Here is a 24,159-nt window from a genome sequence, read left to right on the forward strand (position 1 = left end):
TTAGTGTGTTCTGGTAAGGAATTCCAGATCTTTGGGCACTTTACGTGCATAGCATTTTTGCCAGTCGTGGCGAAACGTTTCCTTCAATAAATATCCTGAACGGTACATAAGTGTCATTTTCCACACTCACTGCGGAAGGTCTACTGGCCCATACAAGGCAGGTCCTTCTAAAACCTAACCATTCTCACCCACGTATTTGTCCAACCTTTTCGCAAAGCTATCGAAAAATCTGCTTCCGTATCCCGGGTACTGTATGTATGTTGGTAGAATTACCGACAATATGTAAAGTTGGTATAAACCTTGGTAATAAATACCGACAAGTTGGTTTAGAAAGACACGTAAGCAAACACTATAACATATTTATTAGAAAACGTTTCGGTCCAGGGACCTTGATCACTTAGAAGTGATCAAAGTCCCAGGACCGAAACGTTTTCTAATAAATATGTTATAGTGTTTGCTTACGTGTCTTTCTAAACCAATATGTAAAGTGTTAGGTAAGACACATATGTAACAGTTAGGTATCTTTATTTCGAAACGTTTCGCCTACACTATGGAACAATACTCTTCTCCAGACTGAGGGACTGACCACCTCAAAATTTCAAGGGTGATGGACTGATTACATCGTCTTCAAGTCTCTTCTGCTTCTGACCGTGAAGTATGTGAGGAACTCAACAAGAGATTCAAAGAAGTGTTCACAGAGGAGACAGAAGGGGCTCCAGAAAGACGGAGAGGTGAGGCATACCACCATGTGCTGGACACAGTGCACACAACCGAGGAAGAAGTGAAGAGGCTTCTGAGTGAGCTACATACCTCAAAGGCAATAGGGCCGGATAACATCTCTCCATGGGTCCTGAGAGAGGGAGCAGAGGCGCTATGTGTACCCCTAACAACAATATTCAATACATCTATCAAAACAGGGAGATTGCCTGAGGCATGGAAGACAGCAAATGTAGTCCCAATCTTTAAAAAAGGAGACATACATGAAGCACTAAACTACAGACCAGAGTCACTGACATGCATATTATGTAAAGTCATGGAGAAGATTGTCAGGAGAAGAATGGTGGAACACCTAAAAAGGAATGATCTCATCAACAGCAGCCAACATGGTTTCAGGGACGGAAAACCCTGTGTCACAAACCTACTGGAGTTCTATGACATGGTGACAGCAGTAAGACAAGAGAAAGAGGGGTGGGTGGATTGAATTTTCTTGGACTGCAAGAAGGCGTTTGGCACAGTTCCACACAAGAGATTACTGCAAAAACTGGAGGACCAAGCAGGGATAACAGAGAAGGCACTAAAATGGATCAGGGAATACTTGTCAGCAAGACAGCAGCGAGTCACTGTACGTGGCGAGATGTCAGAGTGGGCGCCTGTGACCAGCGGGGCCCCACAGGGGTCAGTCCTAGAACCAGTGCTGTTTCTGGTAATTGTGAACGACATGGCGGAAGGAATAGACTCCGAAGTGTCCCTGTTTGTAGATGACGTGAAGTTGATGAGAAGAACTACAAAGGGATCTGGACAGGCTGCAGACCTGGTTCAGCAATTGGCTCCTGGAGTTCAATCCCACCAAGTGCAAAGTCATGAGCATTGGGAAGGGCAAAGAAGACCGCAGACGGAGTACAGTCTAGTGGGCCAGAGACTACAAACCTCACTCAAGGAAAAAGATCTTGAGGTGAGTATAACACCAGGCACATCTCCTGAAGCGCACATCAACCAAATAACTGCTGCAGCATATGGGCGCCTAGCAAACCTCAGAACAGCATTCCGACATCTTAATAAGGAATCATTCAGGACCGTGTACACCGTGTACGTTAAGCGCATATTGGAGTATGCGGCACCAGTCTGGAACCCCACACCTATCCAAGCACGTAAAGAAACTAGAGAAAGTGCAAAAGTTTGCAAAAAGACTAGTCCCAGAGCTAAGGGGTATGTCCTACGAGGAGAGGTTAAGGGAAATCGACCTGACGACACTGGAGGACAGGAGGGATAGGGGGGACATGATAATGACATACAAAATACTGAGAGGAATTGACAAGGTAGACAAAGACAGGATGTTTCAGAGATTGGACACAGCAACAAGGGGACACAGTTGGAAGTTCAAGACACAGATGAATCACAGGGATATTAGGAAGTATTTCTTCAGCCACAGACTAGTCAGGAAGAGGAATAGTTTGGGAAGCGATGTAGTGGAGGCAGGATCCATACATAGCTTTCAGCAGAGGTATGATAAAGCTCACGGTTCAGGCAAAGTGATCTAGTAGCGACCAGTGAAGAGGCGGGGCCAGGAGCTAGGACTCGACCCCCGCAACCTCAACTAGGTGAGTACACGCACACATTCACACATATATATGCACACACACACACACACACACACACACACACACACACACACACACACACACACACACACACACACACACACACACGCACACACACATAGTAGAGCTGCAAGTGGAGAGAATAACAGGAGTAGAATGGGAAAAGCCTGACTATAAAAGAGGGGACTACATAGGGTTGAAGAACTTCCTGCGGGAGGTCCAGTGGGACAGAGAACTGGCAGGAAAGCCAGTAAATGAAATGATGGAATATGTAGCAACAAAATGCAAGGAGGCAGTGGAAAGGTTCATTCCCAAGGGCAACAGTAACAACGGGAAGACCAGAACAAGCCCCTGGTTTACCCGACGGTGTAAGGAGGCAAAAACAAAGTGCAATAGAGAATGGAAAAAGTACAGAAGACAGAGAACACACGAAAATAGGGAGATCAGTCGCAGAGCCAGGAATGAGTACGCACAGGTAAGGAGGGAGGCCCAGCGACAGTATGAAAATGACATAGCATCGAGAATCAAGACTGACCCGAAACTGTTGTATAGCCACATCAGGAGGAAGACAACAGTCAAAGACCAGGTGATCAGATTAAGGACAGAAGGTGGAGAACTCACAAGAAATGATCAGGAGGTATGTGAGGAGCTGAACAGGAGATTTAAGGAAGTTTTTACAGTAGAGACAGGAAGGGCTGTGGGAAGACAGCACAGAAGGGAACATCAAGAGGGAATATACCAACAAGTGTTGGATGACATACGAACAACTGAGGAGGAGGTGAAGAAGCTCTTAAGTGACCTTGACACCTCAAAGGCGATGGGACCGGACAACATCTCCCTATGGGTCCTTAGAGAAGGAGCAGAGATGCTGTGTGTGCCTCTAACCACAATCTTCAACACATCCCTTGAAACTGGGCAACTACCTGAGAAATGGAAGACAGCTAATGTAGTCCCCATATTTAAGAAAGGAAACAGAAACGAGGCACTAAACTACAGAACTGTGTCTCTGACATGTATTGTGTGCAAAGTCATGGAGAAGATTATCAGGAGGAGAGTGGTCGAACACCTGGAAAGGAACAAGATTATAAATGAAAACCAGCTTGGGTTCATGGAAGGCAAATCTTGTATCACAAACCTCCTGGAGTTTTATGACAAGGTAACAGAAGTAAGACACGAGAGAGAGGGTTGGGTAGATTGCGTTTTCCTAGACTGCAGGAAGGCCTTTGACACAGTTCCCCACAAGAGATTAGTGCAGAAGCTGGAGGATCAGGCACACGTAAAAGGAAGGGCACTACAATGGATAAGGGAATACCTGACAGGGAGGCAGCAACGAGTCATGGTACGTGAAGAGGTATCACAGTGGGCGCCTGTTACGAGCGGGGTCCCACAGGGGTCAGTTCTAGGACCAGTGCTATTTTTGATATATGTGAACGACATGATGGAAGGAATAGACTCTGAAGTGTCCCTTTTCGCAGATGACGTGAAGTTGATGAGAAGAATTAAATCGGACGAGGATGAGGCAGGACTGCAAAGAGACCTGGAGAGGCTGGACATGTGGTCCAGTAACTGGCTTCTCGAATTCAACCCAGCCAAATGCAAAGTCATGAAGATTGGGGAGGGGCAAAGAAGACCGCAGACAGAGTATAGGCTAGGTGGAAAAAGACTACAGACCTCACTCAGGGAGAAAGACCTTGGGGTGACCATAACACCGAGCACATCACCGGAGGCACACATCAACCAAATAACCGCTGCAGCATACGGGCGCCTGGCTAACCTGAGAATAGCGTTCCGATACCTTAATAAGGAATCGTTCAAGACACTGTACACTGTGTATGTTAGGCCCATACTGGAGTATGCAGCACCAGTCTGGAACCCACACCTGGTCAAGCACGTCAAGAAGTTAGAGAAAGTACAAAGGTTTGCAACAAGGCTAGTCCCAGAGCTCAAGGGAATGTCGTACGAGGAAAGGTTAAGGGAAATCGGACTGACGACACTGGAGGACAGAAGGGTCAGGGGAGACATGATAACGACATACAAGATACTGCGGGGAATAGACAAGGTGGACAGAGATAGGATGTTCCAGAGAGGGGACACAGGGACAAGGGGTCACAACTGGAAGCTGAAGACTCAGACGAGTCACAGGGACGTTAGGAAGTATTTCTTCAGTCATAGAGTTGTCAGCAAGTGGAATAGCCTAGCAAGTGAAGTAGTGGAGGCAGGAACCATACATAGTTTTAAGAAGAGGTATGACAAAGCTCAGGAAGCAGAGAGAGAGAGGATCCAGTAGCGATCAGAGAAGAGGCGGGGCCAGGAGCTGAGTCTCGACCCCTGCAACCACAATTAGGTGAGTACAATTAGGTGAGTACACACACACACACACAGCATATCTCCCGAGGCGCACATCAATCAGATAACTGCTGCAGCATACGGACGCCTGGCAAACCTACAGATAGCGTTCCGATACCTCAGTAAGGATTCGTTCAAGACTCTGTATACCATTTACGTCAGGCCCGTACTGGAGTATTCCAGTTTGGAATCTACACCTAGTCAAGCACGTCAAGAAATTAGAGAAAGTGCAAAGGTTTGCAACAAGGCTAGTCCCAGAGCTACGGGGATTGTCCTACGAAGAAAGGTTGAGGGAAATCGGCCTGTCGACACTGGAGGAGAGGAGGGTCAGGGGAGACATGATAACGACATATAAAATACTGCGCGGAATAGACAAGGTGGACAAAGACGGGATGTTCCAGAGAGGGGACACAGACACAAGAGGTCACAATTGGAAGTTGAAGACTCAGATGAATCAAAGGGATGTTAGGAAGCATTTCTTCAATCATAGAGTAGTCAGACCGTGGAATATCCTAGAAAGTGACGTAGTGGAGGCGGGAACCATACATAGTTTTAAGGCGAGGTATGATAAAGCTCATGGGGCAGGGAGAGAGAGGACCTGGAGTATCTGGAGTATCTGGAGAGAGTTTCGGGGGTCAACGCCCCCGCGGCCCGGTCTGTGACCAGGCCTCCTTAGGTCAGTGTCCCAGGATGCGACCCACACCAGTCGACTAACACCCAGGTACCCATTTTACTGATGGGGAACATAGACAACAGGTGGAAAGAAACACGTCCAATGTTTCTACTCTGGCTGGGAATCGAACCCAGGCCCTCACCGTGTGAAGCGAGAGCGTTAACCACCAGGCCACCAGAGCCCCTAGTAGCAATCAGCGAAGAGGCGGGGCCAGGAGCTATGAATCGACCCCTGCAACCACAAATAGGTGAGTACAAATAGGTGAGTACACACACACACACACACACACACACAGAAAGAATGGTTAAGGGAAATCGGCCTGACGACACTGGAGGACAGGAGGGTTAGGGGAGACATGATTACAACATTCAAAATACTGCGAGGAGTAGACAAGGTGGACCGAGACAGGATGTTCCAGAGAGGGGACACAGAAACAAGGGGTCACAATTGGAAACTGAAGCCTCAGACGAGTCAAAGGGAAGTTAGGAAGTATTTCTTCAGTCATAGCGTAGTCAGGAAGCGGAATAGCCTAGCAAGTGAGGTAGTGGAGGCAGGAACCATACATAGCTTTAAGATGAGGTATGATAAAGCTCATGGAGCAGGGAGAGAGAGGACCAGTAGCACTCAGTGAAGAGACGGGGCCAGGAGCTGTGAGTCGACCCCTACAATCACAAATAGGTGATTATACATAAAAGTACATACCCACAGAAAAGTACACACCCACAGGAAAGTACACACCCACAGGAAAGTACACACCCACAGGAAAGTACACACCCACAGGAAAGTACACACCCACAGGAAAGTACACACCCACAGGAAAGTACACACCTCATTTCCAAACTCCCCTCCCCCTTCCCCCTTCCTTCTCCCCCTTTCCCTTCCTTCATCCCCTCTACCTTCCTTCAACCCCCTCCTCCACCCCTCCACTACATCAGGTACAGGCTGCTTCATGCCCAAACTGAGGTAAATGTCCGTTGAATCAATAGGCAAAACTGGTTTACAAGATTAATCTCCAGAACGCATTAAGTCAATTTCTAGTCATTTAAGTGATCAATATCCAAACATAATGTTTACCTACTAAACAGAGAACAATCGTAAGTTATCCATTTGGATATGATGATTCACAGAACTCAGAGTTTATATACAATATTAGTTTCAGAAAGGCCCTCTATTCACTTGTTTAATTAACAACTAATCTTTATTTAATCATATCTGTTCAAGTCAAGCTTTAGCTAATAAGAACCTTGTAACTCTAGGTTATTTGATTCGTTCTTTTCTTATTGTCTTCTTCGCGAATTAAAAAAAAATTGTATATGTATTGTAATACTGGAATAATATTGTTTTTTCAGGCAAATTCGCTGATACATATCTACCTGAAGGAGATTAATTCTATAAATGTATATGTCACTGTAAAGATCCCACTGCTAATATTGATGTAGGATATATGTACATCTGGTATTTATTTCTCACAATATTACAGTACCAAAGGAGAGTAACACAAATTTCTTGTGGAGTTCTATTCAGTGTTCTCCAAGAACTCAGTTGCTTATAGTCTGTAGTCGCTTCAAATTATTCAATACAAGTAAATATAAATAACTCTTCTTGTGGCACTACTAAGTAACTATCCTGCTTTTACAGTACAGTATAAAACCTAGTTCTAATAGGTCATTTGATGGTTAACTGATTATGGAATACGAATTAAGAAAATCCCGTGTCAGAAGACACTGGGTTCGTGACGGATAAGCCACTAGATACCCATCGAAAAGTACTTTTTTGTACATCAGTATAAAATGTCAATGGATAATTTAAAAGTTTCTGAAAAAAAGGTGAAAATGAAAGTAAAAAGTAAAAATATCAAAGTTTCTCATTCTTATAAATTTTTATCCTCAGAGGTCGAATTGGAAATCAGAGAGAGAGAGAGAGAGAAACAGACAGCTAGACAAACTCAGACAGACAGACAGATAGACAGGCAGACAGACAGACAGACAGACAGACAGACAGGGAGAGACAATCTGATGCAAAGAGGACAGATATATTAATAACGACCAAGCGAGCCAGAAAGTTGATGCGTCTTCTTTGTCACATTCATGAAACACAATAAAACATTGTTTGGGATTCCTGGAACAAAACTCGACTTGACATGTCCCACAGACGAGGCGCAAGTTTATAGTGAACTAAGTCTGGGAGGTATGTAAAAAAAAAAAACACTTGTTCTTGGAGGTCGTGCATAAAGGATTCAGTTGTGGAGGTCGTGCGTAGCAGCGTAAGTGTTGATTGTGATATTTAACGAAAGTTGCCATGGAGCTGTTGTTGCTTGGTGACGCGTGATCCACCAAGGTTTGCGTAATATAATTCACGCTTTAACTGACTTACCTAGCTGGCTTAACAAGTTACATAACAATATATTTTCAAAAAATTTGAAAACTTCGGAACTTGTATTGACATAAGCCAAAATACCTTTCTTGATAGTATTTCAGGTGCATTTTAGCGAGTTCTAATATAAATATCTGATGTCATGTTCAGCAGTCTAACGCAAAATTCTGAATATCCTCCTATAACCAACGGTAATGATAATAACAATATTGATTATAATATGAATATCCAGTCAATAATATTAATGGTTCAACTATACCGTTAACATGCATCTTATAAGAGAGTGTCGCAACGAAGGGAATATTAAAAGGGTGTAATCGATCACGTTTCTTATGGGAAGACAATCTCTCCTAGTTTCCACTAGAGTTTGGCCCTTTGAGAAATAGGAAAAAAGAGAGTATCAGGCTCCCATTATGATGATGGGAAGCACATATGATTCATTTCTAAAATTTATGCTTCTTTGGAAAGGGAACATGTGACAGGCACCTCTGCCGGGGACACCAGAAGAAAACTTAAAAGTAACAGCCGTCAAACCTCTCGCAGCAGGAGTAGAGGATATCTAACCTTAATAAGTGTAGAGGATATATTATCTAAGCAGAAGCAGAGGAAGGCCTAACGAGGACAGCCACACGACGCTCTTCGAGTTAACAGCTCCACATCAGAATACGAGGAGAGAGCGACTGGATCACAAGAACCAGCTGTGGCCTGACTGTCTGATACAGCCACTGTCGGCATGGCAGAAGCAACAGAAGGATCAGCCCCCACAGAAAGCAACATAAATTTTGAAGCAGTTAATGTACCGCCACAGGACACAGTGGATGCAGAGGCCAATCTGGCTATCAGTCAAGTAGTGGCTCCACTACAAGGCTGACAACAAGCTTCATCGAAGCTACAATATGCCTACAACCCGACTGCAAAATCTTTAGTCCTCCTTATGAAACCAACCTATTTCACTAGTAAGCCCATCCCACATGTGACCACTTTTGCTAGTGCTGCATTGTTCCGCTCCTTGCAATGACACCAATATAAAGCTCCTATCTCTGTATTTGATTGATAAGGTCCTTGGTTAGCGAAGTGTTTCTCAATAAAGATACTCGGTGTTGCATATGTCTCATCTCTTCATCTTCCGCTGGTACAGGAAGTATCGAACTCCACTCCATAACCCAAACTTTCCCTGAGGAAGCCTTACACTTATGTTTTAAAAGACAAAACTTCTGGCACTGGTAATTACAGGCACTAGAGAGAGCATATATGGCTTGACATTGTGATCCATAACTGAGGTTAGGAGATTAGACAAAGCAGAGAGCAAGAGTGTTATTGTGTTCACAATAACACTTCACTATCTTCGTTATACTGTAGTAACTAACAACATATATCTTGAAAATAAATGGTATAAAATGCCGACACAATGGAAACATAAACACATATGCAGTTTAATGTGATCCTTTATTGACAACGTTTCGCCCACACAGTTTGCTTTTTCAAGTCAAAAACAGATCTGTTTGTGACTTGAAAAAGCCCACTGTGTGGGCGAAACGTTGTCAATAAAGGATCACATTAAACTGCATATGTGTTTATGTTTCAAACATCCATCTTACTGATATTCGCACACATGTTCGATAAGCCAATGACTGAAGTTCTTACCCGAATTTATAAGTGTGAGGAGGACGCTCTGTACATATCCATCACCGCGTATAAGGATATTGCCTAAGGAACACGAGTCTTTTTTATCGGATTACTTGTAGAAATTTTCCCGATTTAATGGAGGTCAATTTATGTTCAGTTTTTCTTTTTTTAATTCTGGAATTTTAGATTGATCAGTAATAGGGATGAGACGATACCATTTTTTTTTTTTTTTTGCCGATACCAGTACCGATCCTCAGTTTCAGGCTGATATTGATACTTTTTCAGTTGCTTATTTTTAAAATAATTTTAACTATTTTCAATAGTTGCTTAATGGATATTAGATAACCCAAGAAGGTTAAGTAATAATAACTTAATTTGTTTGATATACTATAAACATTACACATTACTAATCAAAGGCATCCCAGTAAAGGTTACAAATTAATAAAAAAAAATCTACCCACACATTTAGTAATCTGATTAAGGCTTAAACAGACAACAATTAATGTCACGAAAGTTAATGTCACATTTTTACATCAAAAGAAAAGTTGTTCTGTATTTTTGTAACACTAACCTTCGTATTGAAGGACTCTCCAACACGTCCATATTGAGTTTCCTGACACCTGTAACTGAAGCATCAAATAAAAGATCTCTCTTTTGCTGACACTAATAACGGGAAGCATCAAACAAGAGATTACTCAGTCATCGTTCCATCTCCAAAGGTGACACAGCAACACTCGTAAACTTCGTCGCTTGAAAGGCAACTACACTTCAGAGAGCCTTCAAAATCTGTACATAATTCTCATTTCAAGGATATTTACTAAAGTAGATTATGCCATACACTAGATTTCAGAGTAGTCTTCAGACGTTCATGCATCAACGTTACTATTGCAGGGTCCACCAAAATCTGACTACCTAGTCAGAAGCCAGAAGTCTTGAAAAAATTATTCTCCATTTCCACCAGGAGATGTGTGTAGCGATTCTTCAGTTAGAGCAAGAAAAAGGATACGCGAGGAGGGCTTTCAATACATTTTTTTTTGTAAATCCACCTCGATACCTACAACTCCAAACACGCAACATGCAGATACTATCACACAGGGAACCATCTCATGTCCTGCTAGGTGCGCAAACAGCGAGATAGCTTTCAATAGTTACCTGGTCAAGGCTTAGTGAACGCGTTTGCTTTGACTGTGGATCAGCATGCGCAGTCTGTCTAGGCGCTGTATCAATAAGCTTGATCAATAAGCATCCTCAGATAGTGCATCGGTCATAAACAATTCTACAATTCTCTTCTCCACTATAAATGGCATCCATAATTATGCAGTTCTGTACTGCAAAGCAAAAACACTTATGGAAAAACCGTAAACAGGTTGGTAGAGAGCAACGCTGTTTAAAGTTTTGCACTCTCGAGAGTGCAAAACATCGTGAGCATGTAAGATGACGGGATAAGCTTACGCACTTCTTTATTTATTCAGAATATACTTAACTTTCCTTTCACGTATTTCACTTAAAGCAAAACAAACGTTGATGTGGACAACTTTTCTCTCACAGGTGAACATTTTCCAAGTTAAACAAAGGAACTTACAAACCTCTCCTGAATATTCCTTTTAATGAGATGGAGAGTGTTTATACGTCAAGTTCCTAAGCCAGGTGACCTCACCAGGTGACTTCACCAGGTGACTTCACCAGGTTACCTCACCTGGTTACGAGCAGGTGTTTTTCCACGTAGAATGGCATGAACAAGGATGTTTTAACGATGCTAAAGATTCTCCTGATTTTGATCTATATTGCTAAAATTTAGAATGACTACTACTTCCATGCACTTCCTCGTTTTGGCTTCTCTTTAATGATGCTGAACTCATAGAGACAGTGACACGAACTTCAATAAAGGCAGTAATACCCGCTGAGACATGGGAATTGTTACTCGCTGGAAAACAGGCAGTGTCACACATACTAACTAGGAAAGTGCTACTCACTGATACAAGGACAATACCAATCACAAAAACATAGGCTCTGCTATTTATCAGAATTAGAACAGTGTCACTTACTGATCCAAAGTCAGTGACACATACTGGAGCAGAGTTAGTGCCACCCACTGGAGCATATCGAGTGTCACTCACCGGAATACATCCGGTTCGACCCACTGGAACACGTGAAGTTCACTCTCAAGAACAAATGCAGTTACTGCCAACTGAAACAAATAGCATTACCACCCACTGGAACATATGCAATGCCCTGGTGGCAATGTGTGTGTTCCACTAGAACAGACTGCCATCCAGGAGAGTATAACATTTAGTCCAATATTCTTTGTCTAACTAGCAATTTAAAAATTGACAAACGTGAGAAATATTTAAAAATAACCCCTTAACTTTCCGGGAAGGTTTGAATCAGAGTAAAGCAAAATATCCAAATGCAATTCTGTTCACGCCTTTGACACAATTAAGCGACATCTTTCTCCACTAATACTAATCACATCACAACAACCTAAAACTTCATTTAATCACTTGCATCACTGGAGGAACCTGGAGCCCAACCAGGATAATAATGTTTTGATATTCTGAACAAATTAGAGGAGTAACGGTTTATTATTATTATTATGATTATTTTTTACTGTAATTATTATTATTATTATTATTATTATTATTATTATTATTATACTATAATCTGTTTTGATATTCTGAAGGGAATAGAGGAGTAATCGTTTACAATTATCATGATAATTATTATAATTATAATAATTATTATTAAATTATTTGTACTATACTTAAAACACGGAAGGAAATATGGTAATGTCCATTATATCTACCCAACAACATTATTAAATATGCAACTTAATCTTTGTATACAATAAAGATACAAATTGTTTTTTAAGGAACCTTTCCTTAGACACAGTCTGGCCTCTGCAGCATCATGTCAAAAACTCACACATACGGTATACAAATTTACGGTTAGTTGTTGTAACGTTGTCTTCGATGTACTAAAGTCAGTTGGTGGTGACCAATAGGAGCGTATGTAGAGTTTCCTGGGTGGTGGTTGGCTCCTACAAGAGGTTGACTCTGTTTCCGCGTTACACAACGCTTGCTATAGAACTTCCCTCCTCTGCCAATTAGAATCAAGCTGGAAGTTGTTTGCCGGCGCGTAATTGGCCGGCGTTCGCGCGCTGGCACACTTGGACGTAGATAGACAGATGCACACACACACACATACACACACACACACACACACACACACACACACACACACACACACACACACACACACACACACACACACACACACACACAGAGAGGAGTACGAAGAAAACAACAGGGTGATGGTGGACACACTGGCTGAGGTGGCAAGAAGAGCTCACTCGAGCAGAGCAAAGCTACTGGTAATGGGCGATTTCAACCACAGGGAGATCGACTGGGAAAACCTGGAGCCACATGGGGGTCCCGAAACATGGAGAGCAAAGATGATGGATGTGGTACTTGAAAACCTCATGCATCAACATGTCAGGGACACAACCAGAGAGAGAGGGGAGGATGAGCCAGCAAGACTGGATCTTGTGTTCACCCTGAGCAGTTCAGACATCGAGGACATCACTTACGAGAGGCCCCTTGGAGCTAGCGATCATGTGGTTCTGAGTTTTGACTATATAGTAGAGTTACAAGTGGAGAAGGGAACAGGAACTGAAGGGGACAGGCCAAACTACAAAAGGGGGGACTACACAGGTATGAGAAACTTCCTGCAGGAGGTTCAGTGGGACAGAGAAATGGTAGGAAAATCAGTAAACGAGATGATGGAATATGTGGCAACAAAGTGCAAGGAGGCAGAGGAAAGTTTTGTTCCCAAGGGAAACAGAAATAATAGGAAGACCAAGACGAGTCCTTGGTTTACCCGAAGGTGTAGGGAGGCAAAAGCTAAGTGCAACAGAGAATGGAAAAGGTACAGGAGGCATAGGACCCAGGAAAACAAGGAGATTAGTAGAAGAGCCAGAAACGAGTATGCACAGATAAGGAGGGAGGCCCAGAGACAGTATGAAAACGACATAGCATCGAAAGTCAAATCTGACCCGAAACTGCTGTATAGCCACATTAGGAAGAAGACAACAGTCAAGGACCAGGTGATAAGGCTGAGGAAAGAAGGTGGGGAACTCACAAGAAACGATCAAGAGGTATGTGAGGAGCTCAACACGAGATTTAAGGAAGTATTTACAGTAGAGACAGGAAGGACTCTGGGGGGACAGACCAGATGGGGACACCAACAAGGAATACACCAACAAGTGTTGGACGACATACATACAGATGAGGAGGAGGTAAAGAAACTGCTAAGGGACATCGATACCTCAAAGGCAATGGGACCGGACAACATCTCTCCATGGGTCCTTAGAGAGGGAGCAGATATGTTGTGTGTACCACTTACCACAATCTTCAACACATCCCTGGAAACTGGGCAACTACCTGAGGTATGGAAGACAGCAAATGTAGTTCCCATTTTCAAAAAAGGAGACAGAAAAGAGGCACTAAACTATAGACCTGTGTCATTGACGTGTATAGTATGCAAAATTATGGAGAAGATTATCAGGAGGAGAGTGGTGGAGCACCTGGAACGGAACAGGAGTATAAATGCCAACCAGCACGGATTCACGGAAGGCAAATCCTGTGTCACAAACCTTCTGGAGTTTTATGATAAAATAACAGAAGTAAGACAAGAGAGAGAGGGGTGGGTTGATTGCATCTTCTTGGACTGCAAGAAGGCCTTTGACACAGTTCCTCACAAGAGATTAGTGCAGAAGCTAGAGCATCAGGCGCATATAACAGGAAGGGCACTGCAATGGATCAGAGAATACCTGACAGGGAGGCAACAACGAGTCATGGTACGTAATGACGTATCACAGTGGGCACCTGTGACGAGCGGGGTCCCACAGGGGTCGGTCTTAGGACCAGTGCTATTTTTGGTATATGTGAACGACATGACGGAAGGGTTAGACTCAGAAGTGTCCCTGTTTGCAGATGATGTGAAGTTAATGAGGAGAATTAAATCTGATGAGGACCAGGCAGGACTTCAAAGAGACCTGGACAGACTGGACACCTGGTCCAGCAAATGGCTTCTCGAATTTAATCCTGCCAAATGCAAAGTCATGAAGATAGGGGAAGGGCACAGAAGACCGCAGACAGAGTATAGGCTAGGTGGACAAAGACTGCAAACCTCACTCAAGGAGAAAGATCTTGGGGTGAGTATAACACCGAGCATGTCTCCGGAAGCACACATCAATCAGATAACTGCTGCAGCATATGGGCGCCTGGCAAACCTGAGAACAGCATTCCGATACCTTAGCAAGGAATCATTCAAGACACTGTACACCGTGTATGTCAGGCCCATACTGGAGTATGCAGCACCTGTTTGGAACCCGCACTTGATAAAGCACGTCAAGAAACTAGAGAAAGTACAAAGGTTTGCAACAAGGTTAGTTCCAGAGCTAAGGGGAATGTCCTATGAAGAAAGATTAAGGGAAATCGGCCTGACCACACTGGAGGACAGGAGGGTCAGGGGAGACATGATAACGACATATAAAATACTGCGTGGAATAGACAAGGTGGACAAGGACAGGATGTTCCAGGGAGGGGACACAGAAACAAGAGGCCACAATTGGAAGTTGAAGACACAAATGAGTCAGAGAGATAGTAGGAAGTATTTCTTCAGTCATAGAGTTGTAAGGCAGTGGAATAGCCTAGAAAATGACGTAGTGGAGGCAGGAACCATACACAGTTTTAAGACGAGGTTTGATAAAGCTCATGGAGCGGGGAGAGAGAGGGCCTAGTAGCAACCGGTGAAGAGGCGGGGCCAGGAGCTAGGACTCGACCCCTGCAACCACAAATAGGTGAGTACAAATAGGTGAGTACACACACACACACACACACACTGAAGGTAAGAACATGTCAATGGAAGGAAATAAAATGCCTCAGAGGAAGCAGATGGAGACTCAGTGGGAGGAGGAAAGGGCGAGGTCAGTTTCTGTGTACGGGCTCCAAGAAGCCAAGGGGGACAACTTTGAAGAAATAAAGCAGGAGGAGAAAAAAATGATTGAAGGTATCATGAAAACAATAGGTGAGGACGATATGACCCAGGTGACAAATTTTCAGAGAATTGGGTGGTTTGCGAGTGGAAGGATACGGCCTGTCAAAGTAACTTTCAAGGAAGAATCAGCTCGAACCAGGATTCTGCAAGAGAAAGCAAGACTGAGGGACAAAGAGGGGTACCAGAGAGTATACCTCGACCGCGACAGAACACAAGAAGAAAGGACTACACTGAAAGAGAGGGTACAGAGACGCAAGGAGGAACGAGAGGCAATGACGAAGATGAGCAGGACCCAGACACAGGAGGAAGGGCAAACACACCCCACAGAATCTCCCACCAAAAGACTCCAACCGCGACATTCCCAACGCAACTGAGCAACCTATACTACAACCCACTCACTGTTCCCTCTGCCACCAATCCCCATATCACAAACCTCACCTCAACAGCTGTCCCTTATTGGCATTCTGACCCCACCCCCATCATCACAAACCCCACCTACACCACAGCCCCATATAGGCCCCCACCAAGGCTCTCGCTCCCCCAACCCCAATATTCTTGCATGACAACAATGATAGAAAAGAAACTGAAAGTTTGGTACACAAACGCGGATGGAATAACAAATGAACATGAGGAGTGGAACGAAAGAATCAGTGAAAAATCCCCAGATATCATAGCAGTCACAGAAACAAAACTCGCTGAGACAATAACAGACACAATCTTCCCAACGGGATATTAGATCCTGAGGAAAGATAGAAGGAGTAGAGGGGGAGGAGGGGTTGCACTTCTCATAAAACACCGATTGGGATTTGAGGAAATGGAAGGCATGGACATGATTGGAGAAAGAGACTACATTGTAGGTATACTTCAGTCCGGAGAACACAAAGTAGTCATTGGAGTGATGTATAACCCACCACAGAACTGCAGGAGGCCAAGAGAGGAGTACGAAGAAAACAACAGGGTGATGGTGGACACACTGGCTGAGGTGGCAAAAAGAGCTCACTCGAGCAGAGCAAAGTTACTGGTAATGGGCGATTTCAACCACAGGGAGATCGACTGGGAAAACCTGGAGCCACATGGGGGTCCCGAAACATGAAGAGCCAAGATGATGGATGTGGTACTTGAAAACCTCATGCATCAACATGTCAGGGACACAACCAGAGAGAGAGGGGAGGATGAGCCAGCAAGACTGGATCTTGTGTTCACCCTGAGCAGTTCAGACATTGAGGACATCACTTACGAGAGGCCCCTTGGAGCTAGCGATCACGTGGTTCTGAGTTTTGATTATATAGTAGAGTTACAAGTGGAGAAGGTAACAGGAACTGAAGGGGACAGGCCAAACTATAAAACGGGGGACTACACAGGTATGAGAAACTTCCTGCAGGAGGTTCAGTGGGACAGAGAAATGGTAGGAAAATCAGTAAACGAGATGATGGAATATGTGGCAACAAAGTGCAAGGAGGCAGAGGAAAGGTTTGTTCCCAAGGGAAACAGAAATAATAGGAAGACCAAAACGAGTCCTTGGTTTACCCGATGGTGTAGGGAGGCAAAAACTAAGTGCAACAAAGAATGGAAAAGGTACAGGAGGCATAGGACCCAGGAAAACAAGGAGATTAGTAGAAGAGCCAGAAACGAGTATGCACAGATAAGGAGGGAGGCCCAGCGACAGTATGAAAACGACATAGCATCGAAAGTCAAATCTGACCGAAACTGCTGTATAGCCACATTAGGAGGAAGACAACAGTCAAGGACCAGGTGATAAGGCTGAGGAAAGAAGGTGGAGAACTCACAAGAAACGATCAAGAGGTATGTGAGGAGCTCAACACGAGATTTAAGGAAGTATTTACAGTAGAGACAGGAAGGACTCTGGGGGGACAGATCAGATGGGGACACCAGCAAGGAATACACCAACAAGTGTTGGACGACATACATACAGATGAGGAGGAGGTGAAGAAACTGCTAAGGGACATCGATACCTCAAAGGCAATGAGACCGGACAACATCTCCCCGTGGGTCCTTAGAGAGGGAGCAGATATGTTGTGCGTGCCACTTACCACAGTCTTCAACACGTCCCTGGAAACTGGGCAACTACCTGAGGTATGGAAGACGGCAAATGTAGTCCCATTTTTATAAAAGGAGACAGAAAAGAGGCACTAAACTATAGACCTGTGTCACTGACGTGTATAGTATGCAAAGTTATCGAGAAGATTATCAGGAGGAGGGTGGTGGAGCACCTGGAACGGAACAAGAGTATAAATGCCAACCAGCACGGATTCATGGAAGGCAAATCCTGTGTCACAAACCTTCTAGAGTTTTATGATAAAATAACAGAAGTAAGACACGAGAGAGAGGGGTGGGTTGATTGCATCTTCTTGGACTGCAAGAAGGCCTTTGACACAGTTCCTCACAAGAGATTAGTGCAGAAGCTAGAGCATCAGGCGCATATAACAGGAAGGGCACTGCAATGGATCAGAGAATACCTGACAGGGAGGCAACAACGAGTCATGGTACGTAATGATGTATCACAGTGGGCACCTGTGACGAGCGGGGTCCCACAGGGGTCGGTCCTAGGACCAGTGCTATTTTTGGTATATGTGAACGACATGACGGAAGGGTTAGACTCAGAAGTGTCCCTGTTTGCAGATGATGTGAAGTTAATGAGGAGAATTAAATCTGATGAGGACCAGGCAGGACTTCAAAGAGACCTGGACAGACTGGACACCTGGTCCAGCAAATGGCTTCTCGAATTTAATCCTGCCAAATGCAAAGTCATGAAGATAGGGGAAGGGCACAGAAGACCACAGACAGAGTATAGGCTAGGTGGCCAAAGACTGCAAACCTCACTCAAGGAGAAAGATCTTGGGGTGAGTATAACACCGAGCATGTCTCCGGAAGCACACATCAATCAGATAACTGCTGCAGCATATGGGCGCCTGGCAAACCTGAGAACAGCATTCCGATACCTTAGTAAGGAATCATTCAAGACACTGTACACCGTGTATGTCAGGCCCATACTGGAGTATGCAGCACCTGTTTGGAACCCGCACTTGATAAAGCACGTCAAGAAACTAGAGAAAGTACAAAGGTTTGCGACAAGGTTAGTTCCAGAGCTAAGGGGAATGTCCTATGAAGAAAGATTAAGGGAAATCGGCCTGACGACACTGGAGGACAGGAGGGTCAGGGGAGACATGATAACGACATATAAAATACTGCGTGGAATAGACAAGGTGGACAAAGACAGGATGTTCCAGGGAGGGGACACAGAAACAAGAGGCCACAATTGGAAGTTGAAGACACAAATGAGTCAGAGAGATAGTAGGAAGTATTTCTTCAGTCATAGAGTTGTAAGGCAGTGGAATAGCCTAGAAAATGACGTAGTGGAGGCAGGAACCATACACAGTTTTAAGACGAGGTTTGATAAAGCTCATGGAGCGGGGAGAGAGAGGGCCTAGTAGCAACCGGTGAAGAGGCGGGGCCAGGAGCTAGGACTCGACCCCTGCAACCACAAATAGGTGAGTACAAATAGGTGAGTACACACACACACACACACACACACACACACACACACACACACACACACACACACACACACACACCGGTGACGATTATAACACTGATAATTTCAGTAATATTAATAACGCAAATATATCCAAAAGAATGAAATAACTACGACTTCAATTTTCTCTAAATCTAAGCAGCTGTTTATTCTCGAAGTTCTACTGAGTCAGTTCAGATGTGCCACTCTCTGAACTTAATACATTATATGCGTAACAGTGAGCTATATCTATTCATTTTAAGCCCAGATAAGCGAGAGCAGGTGTGATAGGTGCGCTAACTGGTATATAATCCCGGATCATAACCACACCGTATAACTGTTATCGTTTCTCCGAAAAACCTGATATTCCTGGACCACTGACGACTAGTTATTACCTCCCATCCCTAAATGTGTAACAGATTAGTGAGGCTGGATCATCAATTATCTTCAGTCATTTATTTGGAAATGCGTAGAGACTATTTGTGGCCTTGAAACACAGAAAATTTCAACTCTCTGGTCGAAAATTAATCAAATTTCAGGTTGTTGCTGGAAAGATATGTGTTAAAATCTTGGTGTGAATGGTGAAGATTGTGATGAAAACAATGGGAGGGGGGGATGATATTTATGTGAGGGTAGAAAGTGATGGTGATGATAGTGAAGGGGTGATATTGGTGATAAGGATGAAGAATATGTGAGGGTAGAAAGTGATGGTGATGATAGTGAAGGGGTGATATTGGTGACAAGGATGAAGGATATGTGAGGGTAGAAAGTGATGGTAATGATAGTGAAGGGGTGATATTGGTGATAAGGATGAAGGATATGATGAGAGCCAAAAATATGATTACAATAATTAAAATAATAATAATGGTGAAGAGGATTAAATAAAGTTGATGATGTTATTAAGAGGACATGAAAGATTGATGAAGGTGATAGTAATTACCCTAATGACATTGATGGAGATAATGAATTCGTTGTTAATAATGTTAAGACTGATAGTAATGGTGCTTGTAACGGTGATTATAATGGTGCTTGTAATGGTGCTTGTAATGGTGCTTGTAATAGTGCTTGTAATTGTGCTTGTAATGGCGGTTGTAATGGTGCTTGTAATGGTGCCCGTAATATCGATTGTAATGGTGCTTGTAATGGTGCTTGTAATGGTGCTTGTAATGGTGCTTGTAATGGTGCTTGTAATGGTGCTTGTAATGGTGCTTGTAATGGCGATTGTAATGGTGCTTGTAATGGTGCTTGTAATGGTGCTTGTAATGGTGCTTGTAATGGTGCTTGTAATGGTGCCTGTAATGGTGATTGTTATGGTGCTTATAATGGTGATTGTAATGGTGTTTGTAATGGTGATTATAATTGTACTTGTATTGGTGATTGTAATGGTGCTTGTAATGGTGATTGTAATGGTGCTTGTAATGGTGATTGTAATGGTGCTTGTAATGGTGATTGTAATGGTACTTGTAATGGTGATTGTAATGGTGCTTGTAATGGTGATTGTAATGGTGCTTGTAATGGTGATTGTAATGGTCCCTGTGCAAGTATGGATTCTAACAAAGATAAATGGTATTGACTCACGAAATCGTAATGACACGATTGCAAACAAACCATACCACGGGAGGGATTTGAACCCGCGGGTTCAAATCCCGCCCGTGGTATGGTTTATAAATGGTATTATCCGTTAACAGAAACGTAAATTATCTTATTCAATATAAAAATAATCTGCCCGTAGGAGAATGAAGCTTTTGACGACTTTTCGGTCCGACTTGCACCAGTAACTGGTCACACTTGCTAATGGCTCAGGTCTGACCGAAACGTTGTCACACGCCTCTCTCTTCTTTGTATGGGTTATTGTGTATTATTGTTCTTGATTTTATTTCATTTATTATCGGTTAACAAGTTTATTATCTTCTTAAATTATTATTAAATTCTTATATTAATCAATTTTAAATTTTCATTATTTTTTAATACTATTTATTTATCAATTTTCATTTAATATCTATCAGTTTAATATTTTTCTGAAAAGAAATGTAAAGTTGGGTACAGAATGTGTCTGATTTTAGAATAATGTATTTTATTTAAGAATTTAAAATTCAATGGTTAGGGACGATCAGGAGCGGTGTTAAGAATGGTGTGAGTCACATTGTATGGTGTGAGCATAGTGGTCAATAGTTCTTCTTACTAAATGATGAGATTAGTGTGTTTCGTGTTGTTGGTCACACTGTATGGTGTGAGCATAGTGGTCAATAGTTCTTCTTACTATATGGTGAGATTAATGTGCTTCCTGTCCTTGTGTATAGTATATGGTGTGAGCATAGTAGTCAATAGTTCTTCTTACTAAGTGATGAGATTAGTGTGTTTCGTGTTGAATAGCAGGAATAGTCTCATATTCTTGATGGCTTACAATGCCAACAAATTGATAGATAAGACACATGTGCAACGCCTGGGTAGTCTGATTGCCGAAGAGCTAGCTCAATGTAAAGTCGTCTCCAGCTGATGCACCTCTCTTCTGCTTCAGTACATAAAGCTTGGCGTCTTGCCGCTTCTTTAGGCAGCTTAGTTACTGACTGCCACCTCTCAAGGTATGATGATGATGATGATGATGATGATGGTGATGATGATGATGATGATGATGATGATGATGATGATGATGATGATCTACATGCGGGAGGAAATAATAACTAAAAGAAATGAAAAACAGAAGCTCTATAAGCGTAATTATGTAACACTGTGTCAACCTGCCTCAATCCACAACTGGTCAGTCTACCTCATTCCACACCGGCTCAACCTGCTACCACCATATATAATACGTATCGCTGGAACAAAACCAAAAGTTTTCCAGGAAAAAGTTGAAGCCCTACCGGCTATTTTTACGATGCCTCAGCATCTCATTTGTTTTGGATACATTGGCTGGCGAGCCGCTAGCAACAACCTGGTTGACCTGGCAAGGAGTGACAACAGAATAACCTTTGAAACCTCCCGCAGGTACGTTCGAGTGTGTTATACAACTGTAGTCATCAATGTAATAATAAACGTAACAAACAATTGCCGAAATAAATGTTATTGATTGGCAATTTTATTATATAATAAACCCAACTCTAGTTTTATTATTAACAATAATATGTTATCACTGACTAAACTACCGGGAATAAAGTGACTACAGTTCTTCAGTAATCACCGTATACAAAGCTGAATTAACTAATGGTTAAGCTCGACACACTGCAGGATTAACCACCAGTTACCTGGAGTCTACCTGGAGGTTATTCCGGGGATCAACGCCCCCGCGGCCCGGTCCACGACCAGGCCTCCCGGTGGATCAGGGCCTGATCAACCAGTTTGTTACCCTGTTGCCCTACTTCAATTATTATTGATTATAAACATTTTATTCATTTTATTCACTGCAGGATCAATAAATGAATTCCATCTATGAATAATAATTGTCCCAGAGTAATCACTGGCTCTGCAACAGCATTCATATCTGGTAGATGAGTGGCTGTACTGCAGAATTTCCCGTCGTATATATTGCCCCTTAATATCCTGCAATACTGGGCGTTTGATGGCCTCCAATAACACCACATTGTTCGTAGGCATTACACAGCAATCTCTAGTAATTCGCCAGAAATGGTAAAAAAAACTGTATATATATATATATATATATATATATATATATATATATATATATATATATATATACAGTTCTAGAGGTGGTACCTCCCCATATTTTATATAAATATATATATATATATATATATATAATATATATATATATATATATATATATATATATATATATATATATATATATATATATATATAATGTAATATGATGAAAATCACTGATAAAAATCTACTTATAGAAAAAATTTAAAGTTTTAAAAGTTACTATTTGAACATTTTCAAGTGGTACTTGACCTCCACTGATCTGATGCGCAGTACTTCAAGTGGTACTTGACCTCCACTGGTCTGATGCGCAGTACTTCAAGTGGTACTTGACCTCCACTGGTCTGATGCGCAGTACTTCAAGTGGTACTTGACCTCCACTGGTCTGATGCGCAGTACTTCAAGTGGTACTTGACCTCCACTGGTCTGATGCGCAGTACTTCAAGTGGTACTTGACCTCCACTGGTCTGATGCGCAGTACTTCAAGTGGTACTTGACCTCCACTGATCTGATGCGCAGTACTTCAAGTGGTACTTGACCACCACTGGTCTGATGCGCAGTACTTCAAGTGGTACTTGACCTCCACTGGTCTGATGCGCAGTATTTCAAGTGGTACTTGACCACCACTGGTCTGATGCGCAGTACTTCAAGTGGTACTTGACCACCACTGGTCTGATGCGCAGTACTTCAAGTGGTACTTGACCTCCACTGGTCTGATGCGCAGTACTTCAAGTGGTACTTGACCTCCACTGGTCTGATGCGCAGTACTTCAAGTGGTACTTGACCTCCACTGATCTGATGCGCAGTACTTCAAGTGGTACTTGACCTCCACTGGTCTGATGCGCAGTACTTCAAGTGGTACTTGACCTCCACTGGTCTGATGCGCAGTACTTCAAGTGGTACTTGACCTCCACTGGTCTGATGCGCAGTACTTCAAGTGGTACTTGACCTCCACTGATCTGATGCGCAGTACTTCAAGTGGTACTTGACCTCCACTGGTCTGATGCGCAGTATTTCAAGTGGTACTTGACCACCACTGGTCTGATGCGCAGTACTTCAAGTGGTACTTGACCACCACTGGTCTGATGCGCAGTACTTCAAGTGGTACTTGACCTCCACTGGTCTGATGCGCAGTACTTCAAGTGGTACTTGACCTCCACTGATCTGATGCGCAGTACTTCAAGTGGTACTTGACCTCCACTGGTCTGATGCGCAGTACTTCAAGTGGTACTTGACCTCCACTGATCTGATGCGCAGCACTTCAAGTGGTACTTGACCTCCACTGGTCTGATGCGCAGTACTAACCTGATTACCAAATGTTTCACAAATCAATAACGTTTTACTTTAAAACTCTCCTCGTTTCGTAATTATAAGTTTTAATTTTTTTTTTACAAATTGTTAAATGAGTATTATGAATGCAGTCGAGTATTATTCTCACTGTGTTATGTCACATCACGTTGTTTTGTCCTTATACTACCTTTCCAAACTTCTTCCTGCCCATCCTTTATAAACATTTTCAACTCTCTCTCTCTCTCTTCTTTTTGCTTCTGTATCTCCCATTTCACTCACACTCA

General features: G+C 43.0%; 1 protein-coding gene across 1 annotated transcript in view; it reads left to right on the top strand.

The window, feature by feature from the left end:
* LOC138853854 (uncharacterized) overlaps window positions 1–24,159 on the top strand; it is a 59,892-nt gene that overhangs the window by 29,448 nt on the left and 6,285 nt on the right. The gene's annotated exons all lie outside the window — the stretch shown is intronic.

This window comes from Cherax quadricarinatus, chromosome 3 (assembly GCF_038502225.1).
Source record: "Cherax quadricarinatus isolate ZL_2023a chromosome 3, ASM3850222v1, whole genome shotgun sequence".
NCBI lineage: Eukaryota > Metazoa > Arthropoda > Malacostraca > Decapoda > Parastacidae > Cherax > Cherax quadricarinatus.